This window comes from Drosophila obscura, unplaced genomic scaffold (genome assembly GCF_018151105.1).
Source record: "Drosophila obscura isolate BZ-5 IFL unplaced genomic scaffold, ASM1815110v1 contig_199, whole genome shotgun sequence".
Classification (NCBI taxonomy): Eukaryota; Metazoa; Arthropoda; class Insecta; order Diptera; family Drosophilidae; genus Drosophila; species Drosophila obscura.
In genome coordinates this window covers 345,628-356,204 of record NW_024542788.1, presented here as the reverse complement: position 1 = coordinate 356,204, position 10,577 = coordinate 345,628, and positions in this window count along the sequence as shown.

The window sequence follows — 10,577 nt, the reverse complement described above, 5'->3', positions numbered from 1 at the left end:
AGCATCTGTAAACTGCTGAACTGAGTGTCCATGGCCAAGAGCCGATCATATTGCTGTTTAAAGCCCACGATCAGCTCTTTGAAGCCACTTCTCGTCTGCTCCATGAACGAACGCAAGTCGTTTTCCACAACTCGGCATTCCTCAAAACTATAATGCAGGCCGTTATTTTGGGAAATGGCATCTCCTACACAGCCCGAAATCCCTACACATTTTGCGTGCACATACGCTTTCGCAAAGCCATCAAGGGATTGATTTTAATGTAAGTTAGTTAGAGAGTTAATTTAAAGATAAAAACTCCGGCTGTTTAATTAAATATAAGGAAAATACGGAGCGCAAAACAAAAACACGTCTGGTCTCTACGAAAGAGAACGAAAAGCATTAAAAACCAATTGTTTTTATATGATAAAATCAATAAAACTGCAAAATGAACCCTATTCGAATCTTGAAAGGTGTCAATTTAGTTCGAATTTGGTTTGTGCTAAGAAAAATGAAATCGCTCGGAGTTCTGTGGAACGGCGAAACTGCTAATCGGAAAAAAATTGAAAAATGTAACAATATCGATAATTAAATGTTAAGAAAGTCGGCGCACATAAATTTCAATTCAAAAAATTTTGTTTGCTAACTTTTAATCCACAAAATTTTTTTAATTGAAGCAAGGCTGCTTAGCTTCTGTTCGAGCAACATTGCATTGGCTGACCTAGGTTAGGTTGAGGCGGTTGTCGGGATCGCCAGGAACTCGACACACTTGGGCCGGTTACCGCCTGTTGTGATACCGCGTGGATCATGTCCTCTGCCCTTATGAGACACTATGTCAGCAGTTGTCCCATCCGGATGCCCTTATGAAGTTTGCGATCTTTCTTGGACTCATAGTAGACATGTCTGATACGTCGTTCATGAAAGGCATTCCCAGCCTCCTTATACTCAGAGCCGGACAGGAACAGAATAGGTGTGCCACCGTTTCTTCCTCGTCCTCATCTCTACAGCTACGACAGATGTCGTTGTAGGGGGCACCCATCTTGTTAGCATGGGTGCCTATTAGACAATGTCCAGTGAGGGAGCGTATGACTGAGCTGCACATTTTTCTACTGAGCTTCCCCCTCCGCCCTTATTGTCCAGTTTTAAGCCATCTCTGAAGATTTGTATGGCTCCTTTTGGGCCAGATGGTCCCTCGAGCCAGTTGTCTCTGTGAGGGATAATTATTTCAAAAGGAGTATCTATGTACTCCCTCGGAACGCAGTAGTCCGTTTTTGTTGGGACGATCTCGTTTCCGTTTAGGATAGATGCGTGACCGGTGTGCTGTGACACCCATTGGTCGGAGTCTCTCAGACGAATTGATGTAATTTCTGCCTGCTCCCTGCCTGCAAGGTCTAGGCTCTGGAGGCATAGGATGGCATTTAGCGCATCATTTATCAGTGGTGCGTAGGGCTCCACTGATGCATAGGGCGGCAGTTCGTTGTACCTTGCCCAGTTGTTTAGTGATGGTCTTTTTTGATAGGGCAGGCCACCACACAGCGACTCCGTAGAGTAGTATTGGCCTAACTATTGCTAGGTATATCCATTGGACTATTCTTGGGTTCATGCCCCATTTAAAGTCAATGGCCTTTTTGCAAGTGTAGATGGCTATCATTGGCCTTATTCACTCTATCTTTGATATTCAGGTTCCAATACAGCTTCTTGTCAATTACCAACCCTAAGTATCTGGCATTGTCGCTGAAGGAGAGCCTGCATCGTTTAGTATTGGGGGGTTGAGAGGAGGAACTTTGTATTTGGTTCTGAACAATACAAGTTCCGTTTTCGAGGGATTGACTCCCAGTCCTCCTGACTTTGTCCATTTAGACAGTCGCGTGAGCTTTGCAGTCATTAGATCGCAAAGTGTCTGAGGGAATGTTCCCGAGAAGATGATGGCAACATCGTCCGCGTATGCCACCACTTTGAGGTACCCCACCGAGGGGGCTGTTCTTGAGAGGTTACGGAGCCTTGCGGCTTCCGACGTCTCCTCAATGTCAGAGCAGAATGTTTGCCAAAAGGCTCTTTTTGCTGTCTTAGTTTGCCTCTTATAAAGGGTTAGATTACTTTTGTAGATTGCAGTGTTCCTCCCCGTTGTGGCTTTTGGCTCTATTGAAAAGAGTTCTGCAACTTTTATGTAGGATATCTATTTGTTTTGACCACCAGGGGGGGTTTCTTTTTCCCCCTAGGTTTGGTTGAGGGGCATGCTGCCGTGAATTGTATGTATTGTATAGTCAGTGGGTTTAGGGTTTTCGAGAGGTAGGACTGTCTCGATATACCTATGATCAGAGAGAGTCCTCTAGGACTTTCCAACTCTTAATTATGTCTGACAGTTTGTGGGATCGCTCCCCGATTACAAATAACCAAATTCGAGTTTAGGATGAAGCTGAAAAGTGACTCACACCTTACATTTGTGTCCGAGCTCGCCCATTGTGTGTGGTGAGCGTTAGCATCGCAGCCTATTATGAGGCCGGTGTTTGATCGTAGAGGCGATGAATTCCCACAGATCAGAATTCCCACAGATAAAGACGAGATGGTTCCAATTTCTTCAGTATAGATGTGCGTGAGCGTGGGCGGGAGCGTAAGTGTGGTGAGTCTGAGCGCGCGAGAGCGCGTCACCGGGGGGAAAAACGCTCATAAGCGTGAGCGCGAGAGCGAGGGTAACAGATTGCGTAGCTGGATTGCTAACAGTGGTGTGGCTGGAATGCCCACAGAGCTGTTGCCCCGCCAGCGCCGTCCTCACTCTGAACATTCTCCCCCCCTTGCAGGATTGCAAAGACTCTATATGCTCCGATTTGGAAGCAACGGACGAGGGCGCACATCGGCGCTGTACGCTGAAGATGAAGGCGGTGGTGCTGCAGAGGAGCCAGATGGGTGCCGAGACTCGGGAAGGTGGAGTAACGTGTGGTGGCTCCGGTTACACACCTTACACCGATCACCGCTTCGGCAATCCTGGCCGGAGTATCGGTGAGCCAGGCAATTGATGCAGTAGCTGAAATGGATGACAGCTTGGAGCCTCCTTTCGGAATCCAGGCGGAGAAAGCGGCGGCATTTCCGTAGGACTTAATATCCCGGGAACATCTGCTCTCCACGGTGCGGTCGAAACGGGATCGAGTAGCCATGTCTGTATGTGGAAGGCTAGGGCGAAATAAAAAAGTCGAAGAAGCATTAGAAGTGAGCTTTGAACGGATGACGGGCACATTTGGGACATTGGAAGCTACTTTGGAAATTCGACAAGAAAAGGATGCGACCTGATGGCTCGCCGTATTGGACACGGGACCAGTGAGCACCCAACCAAAAATGGTTTCTTGGCCGAGAAGAGAGCCACATATGTTGGGCTGTAAGCCGCTTGACATTACCGATGGTAGGATATCGGCTCCAATCAGGACATCGATTGGTGAGCTCTCGAAGAATGTAGGATCCGCCAATGGAAGACTCGGCAAATATTTCAATAAACTTGCCGAGATAGGATGCAACGGGAAATTCTTTGCCAATTTGGGGATAACATAGGCTTTGGCGTTTAATTGTAAGCCCGGCCTCGTTGGAGAGCGAATGGAAAACTGACAGAGCTTATCGGACTGAGCGGATACTGTCTGATTGAGGCTGGAGATCTGTGTCTGAATACGTTGGAATGGCAATTGAATCGTGTTGAAAAGGCGTTCCGTAATGAACGTTGCCTCGGAGCCCGAGTCGATCAGAGCGCGGGCGCGGAAATTTTTCCCCTAGAAGGACAGAGCTTGTGCCGGAGGCGAAATACGTCTGAACGTTAGGATGAGGTTCGGAAGAGCTTGAATCTTCTGCGGAAGGTACTGGTCGATTGACGTCTGGCCAAGCTGTGCAATTGTGGGAGCTTTGACATTCTCGAAGCAAATGGCCTTTTGCGAAGCAATTTAAGCAGAGCTGCTTTTGCTTTATGCAGCTGGAGCGAGCATCAACGGTCATTTGTAGGAAATGAGGACATGGTCGGATTTGTGTGATTCTCCTTGGAACAGAGATCACACGTGCTCTTGCACGGATTCACGTTGCTTTGGAACAAGTGCGCTGTCCTTGGAACAGGACTGCCTTGGGAACGGAATGGAACGGATTGGACTGGCTTTGGGAGGATGGCAGATTCTGACTGCCTTTGGCAGGTGGCGGATTCGCAGCGCCTTGGGAAGTGGAAGGGTGGCTCTCGATAGCCTTTAGCGTTAGGTATCGCTGAGTCAAGAAGGAGTCGATTACCTTCCAGGGCGGCACCTCCTTTTTGTCCGTGACGAACGCTTCCCATAACGCCCGGCTTAACTTTGGCAATTTGGAAGCGCAGATGGTCACTAGGAGACTATTGTAGTATATTCATGCAGTGTGTTTGGGCTAATCAATTTTAGCACCACTCTAGAGACAAATTGCAATATGACGCGGGCCCAGCGGCGGTCGCTGGCATTGCCCAAAAGTAATGCGTCTGCATCCAGACCAAGAACCTTGCGTAACAGGCATTGGGCAGCTACCTCCGACGTCAGAAATCCGACGCCTCATATTGCATATTGACCGTGGGAGCCTTACGTAACGAGGCTTTGTTTCCCACGGCAATACACCTGCATGGGGGCAACTCGCCTTTATGATTTCTGTATAAATATAAGTTTTAAATCAATAAAAGATTCATTAATAAAACGGAACTTGCCAAGCGCGTTTCTATACATATTACATGGCGATCTTGCCAGGAGCAATAAGAAGATTCCAGGAGGAATCAGAAGATTCCAGGAGACTAATAAAATAATTTTTTGTTGGCATCAGCGGCGTTTATCGCCAGATGCCAGTACAAAAATAAATAAAATATATAAGGCCTGACCTTGTCACGTCCCAAAATTTTTTTGTCAACCAACAGGCGCAGGATCTTTGAAACAAAAACAACGTCCTTGCAAATCAATGACAGGATGACAGTGACGATCAAATAAGAGGCAGCCCCTTATGTACTAGCTAGAAGCGAAACAAAACCAACAAGCAAAATATATAAAACCAAATATTCCTCACATGACGTCTGAAGCCGAGGTTCAATTCTTAACTGGGAGTCCATCAACCCAGAGAGACCCACCAAGAATAGAGGAAGTACTGGAACAGTACCCCGAGTCGGGCCCCAAGAGGCTCACAATTGAAGAATACAAGGCACGGCAGAAGAGAGCCGCACCACCACGAGAAATAACACCGCCCGGCAAAGCGGTACCAAAAGCAAAGAGAGGCGGAAAGAAGGCTCGCCTCATCAGAACTCGCCGGATTTTAATTGAGTGCGAGAAGGCGGCAACCGGATCACCCGACGACATACAGCGTTACCGAGAGCTGCTAGACGCAACCAAGGCGGAACTTCGTGATGCGAAGAAACGGCTAAAGGCGAAACAACCTTCTAGCCCAAATTAATTTTTAATATGAACTACAATTTGACATAGTGTTAGATGAAATAACTTAAATAAAATATATATGTATATGATTTGCATTTAACCTAAAAATAAATATTAAAATAAAATTTAAAAGCTTAATAACCCACGTATAAGAGAAAAAATAAGAGAAAAAAACCAAAAATTGGAAAAACACAGTCGAAAGTGGAAAACCCAAACGCCAATGTAGTAAATAAAATCCAAATTGTTGACCACACCGAAAGTATTTATGAATTGTGGTTTCTACTTTTAATATTGGTTATTTTAGCGTCAATAAACTTAATAATTACAATTTATAATATGCCCCATAAAAGCCTTAAGAAAAGGTATATGTCCCGCGCTGACGCGCTTGACAAGATCTAAGTTAGGATACTTCACAACCATCCGGAATGGAATGGGAAGTCCTACGGGCGAAAATAAAACAATTCAAAGCATAATTTGAAAAGTCTAATAAATGCCTAAACAAGTCAAAACGTATCAAGCGACACCCAATTGTTAAACATACCGAGGTCGTTGTTCAAAATTACAACGAAATCAAATGTTTAATAAAAATAGCGCACCATAATTTGTCAGAAATCCAAAACCACCAGGTAACGGATGTTCTAAAGCGCTTAACGGAATGCCTAGAAAATATTAATATAAGGCACCATTTACACATAGTCATACCTATTGCGTTAAATAGCGCAGCGGTGTTCGATCCAACACTGCTGCAAAATAGTTCTGCCAGCGACGATAATTCAGAAGATGAGAAACTTTTGGGCGTAAACATGCCGCAATCCAAAATAGAGTTTCTTAACACAGCCAGCAAACTCATAGCCGAGTTTGACCGCAAAGCAAAAAACTTGCAAAGTTTTCTGGATGCTTTATCTTTGGTTGACACCATCAAAGGTGATCATGACACCACAGCGGTGTCACTAATAAAAACCAAGCTGAAAGGCACAGTAAGGAATTTAATCAGTACAGAATGTACTCTAGCGTCAATCATAAACAGACTTAAAACCAGCGTAAAAGGGGAATCAATAGACGCAATAACCGCAAAAATAATGAACATACGACAAATGAAAAAACCGCAAACCAATATACAAACGAAATCGAACAACTAACAACAATGACGCATAAACAAGCAGAGAAATATAGTACCCAGCAAGCAGTAAAAGCCATGACTCAAAACTGCACCATTGATAAGGTTAAACTTATCATGCAGGCTGGCACTTTCGCGACAATGAGCGCAGCGGTGTCGAAATTCGTTTCCAGTTGCACTGAAGCAACTGGACGAACGGATACCGTAATGTACTATTCAAATAGAGGTTATCATGGCAACAGAGGACGTTTCCAAGGTCGCGGTAACAACCAATTCCGCGGTAACTACAACACTCGGTATAATAACAGTGGCTATTACCGAAACAAAGGTAACCCACCAAATAATAACCGAGGGGGCTATCAAAATGTCCGCGCTGTAGATAGCCAAGCAAATGCGGAAAACGCATTAACTCCCCCACAAGAAAAAATAGCGCCAAAAAATCCATGTTCGTGTTCAATTTACATTTTAATAATTTTATATCAGCAAAAACTACGTTAAACAATAGGGTATCTACGTTTTTAGTGGATACAGAGGCAGATATATCAATTTTTAAAATTGGCGAAATCACAAATAATACACCAATAAATAACTCAATTACAACTAACCTCACTGGTATAGGGAAAGGAACAATTAATACATTAAGAACAGTGGTGGCAGACTTGGTATGTGGCAATCTAGATTACCAAGATATTCAAGACTGGTTAATTTTAAGACCACACGATTTTCACGAAGACACAGCCATCCCAATGCGCAATGCACAAAATATAAACACAGTAACAATTCCAGCCAGATCCGAAGTTGTCCGTTTAATAAAAATATGCTCGAAACACAAGGAAGTCCTCATACCTAACCAGGAAATTGGTAATGGAATTTTTATTGAAAATACAATTGCCACAAGCAAGCAAACTTTTGTACGAATTATCAATACAACTGATAATAATTGTACAGTATCCGATGCAAATATTCAAACGGAAAATTTTGACGACTATGAATTAATCATGAATCAAGATTCAAAAATAGACAAACATAAAGAAATCATCGAAAAACTTTATAAAAATTTTCCAAAATTTATAAAAAAGAAAATGAATAACCTTTGTTCTGAATACGTTGATATATTTGCATTGGAAACTGAACCAATAACAGTAAACAACTTTTATAAACAGGAGTTAAAACTATCAAACGATGAGCCAGTTTACATAAAAAACTATAGAATATAGCTTATAAAAGATGATATAATAGAACCATCAGTATCCGCATATAACAGCCCATTGCTATTAGTACCAAAAAAATCACTACCGGGCAATTCTCAAAAAAGATGGAGAATGGTAGTTGATTATAGGGGCATAAACAAAAAACTTATAGCCGATAAGTTCCCACTACCCAGAATAGATGATATTTTGGATCAATTGGGAAGATCAAAATATTTCTCTTGTTTGGATTTAACATCAGGTTTCCACCAAATTGAACTAGAGAAACAATGAAGAAATGTCACATCTTTTACAGCAGACAACGGTACATATAGATTCAAAAGACTGCCCTACGGCCTCAAGATTGCGCTAAACTCATTCCAAAGAATGATGACAATGGCATTTGCTGGATTATCACTTGCACAAGCATTCCTCTACATGGACGACTTGGTCGTATTAGGGTGTTCCGAAGAACACATGTTAAAAAACCTAAAGGATGTATTCACTATCTGCAGAAAATACAATCTAAAGTTGCACCCAGATAAATGTTTATTTTTCAGTCACGAAGTAACTTACTTGGGGCATAAGTGCACAGACAAGGGAATATTGCCAGATGACACCAAGTTCGTATTAATTCAAAATTACCCTACACCAACATTGTTGAACAGAGTTTGACCAATGCCGTGGAAATTATATTTTAACCGAAAAAACGTAGCCGTTGCGTTCGTTCATTTGCAATGTTTATTTGTGACTGACTGAGAAGTTCTGCTCGCAGGCAGATGGAAACCAAAGAAGAAAAACAAAAAATAAAGAGAAGATGAGAAGACGTTGCTTCGACACGTCTCTCACCCATACATGTAAATATACATATGTGTGTCAATACATGCGTGCATTGATAGTAATGGTAATTTTCAACACCCTTCCTCAATGCGAGCATGCTTACAAATTCATTTGGTTCAATTTAAACTTAACATTTTAGTAAATTCAACATGCTTTCTCTTAGGGAGATTCTTGGTCAAGACATCAGCAATCATATCGTTTGTACTAGCATACTTTAAGTTAACTTGACCCTCTTCTACAACCTGACGAACGAAATGGTATCTTATATCAATATGCTTGGTCCTTGAGTGATAAACTGGGTTCTTAGCCAGCTCCTGCGCGCTCAGATTATCGCCATAGAGGGTAGTTGCTGTAGTTTTATCTCCACAACCGATTTCGATAATCAAGCGCCGTAAGAATATGGATTCCTTACATGCAGCCGACAGTGCCATGTATTCTGCTTCTGTGCTGCTAAGTGCCACGCTTCGTTGTTTCTCGGATCGCCAAGAAATCGGACCACCTGCCAAAAAATAAACGTAGCACGTATAGGACTTCCGGTTAGTTCGGTCTCCGCCCCAATCCGCATCCACATATCCAGTCAGAGGCTGATGACACTCTTTGTAGTGTAATTTGAAATTGACCGTTGCTCCTAGGTACCTTAGAATGTGTTTTACACCAGCCAGATGCTCAGCGTGCGGATCTTGATTTCTCTGAGCCAACTTTGCAACTGAATGCAAAATGTCTGGTCTGGTTGTGAGTGCCAGCCACATCAGCTCACCAATCATGGATTGATACTTGACAGGATCAACTCTTTGACACTGCCCATCAGTACAATCTACCTGGAAACCCGCATCCAACGGAGTAGCCACTGGTCTACATTTCTCCATGCCGTGAGCTTGCAATAGTTCCTTGATATATTGCGAATGGCCTATGGTGATAGGCCCAAGCTCACCTTCACGGTGCACCTCCATACTCAAAAACAGCTCTGGAACACCTTTGTCAACGCATTCGAACGAATTGGAAATAGCCGATTTAATACTGAGCAAGTCTTCTTTGGATTGGCATGCTATAAGTAAATCGTCAACATATACCAGGATTAACGATAAGTTACCTTTCCCTATTTGCTGGTAGAGACAAGGCTCATTATCGCAGGCAACAAATCCCAATTTAATAAGGACGCCATTTAGTTTAGCATTCCATTCCCTTCCTGATTGCTTCAATCCATATATTGCCTTTTTAAGCAACAACGCCTTAGTTGGATGAGATCGTTCAATGTACCCTTGTGGTTGCTTCATGTACACCGTATCACTCAGGTCACTGTTGAGGTATGCCGTGCACACATCCATTTGGTTGACAAACAATTTCAATTCTGCTGCTAGAGCGAGAATAAATCGCACGCTCTCCAGTCTGCAAACTGGTGAAAATGTTTCGGCATAGTTTATGCCATACTGCTGGGAGCAACCTTTTGCTACCAACCGTGCTTTGAACCGCTCAATCTGGCCATCTTTACCGCGTTTCAGGCTATACACCCATTTGCATCCAACTGCCCGATGATCTGTTGGTAGGTCTGCCAACTGCCATGTCTGGTTCGCCAGTAGTGAATCATATTCACGTTGCATCGCTTCGGACCACTGTGATGCTTGAGTACTTTTCAATGCCTCCTCATAGGATAATGGAATCTTCACGTTGCTGGCAACCAGAGAACCAAGGATGTTGTACTCCTTTCTCGGGCGGCCAGGTTTGCCTGTTCGAATCAGCCTTGGTCTGCCAGGTCCAACACGAGGAACCGTATCATCTGAGTCTGCTTTCTCAGTTGCGCTCTCGTAGGCGTTAGAGTCGCTGCTACTGGTATTGTCGTCGACATTGCTTCCTCCATCGCTGCTGTCATTCTCATCAGGGTCGTCGCTGTCACCCTCATCAGCGTTTCCTTCAGTACCTTCCGACTTCACGGCAACTTCCTTCATAGGAAACTCGATTGCGACTGCATCCCTGTCGCCTTGAAGCTCGTTAAAGAGGACATCTCGCCTCTCAATCACCTGATGGGACACCGGATCATACAGTCGATAGCCTTTAGCCGCT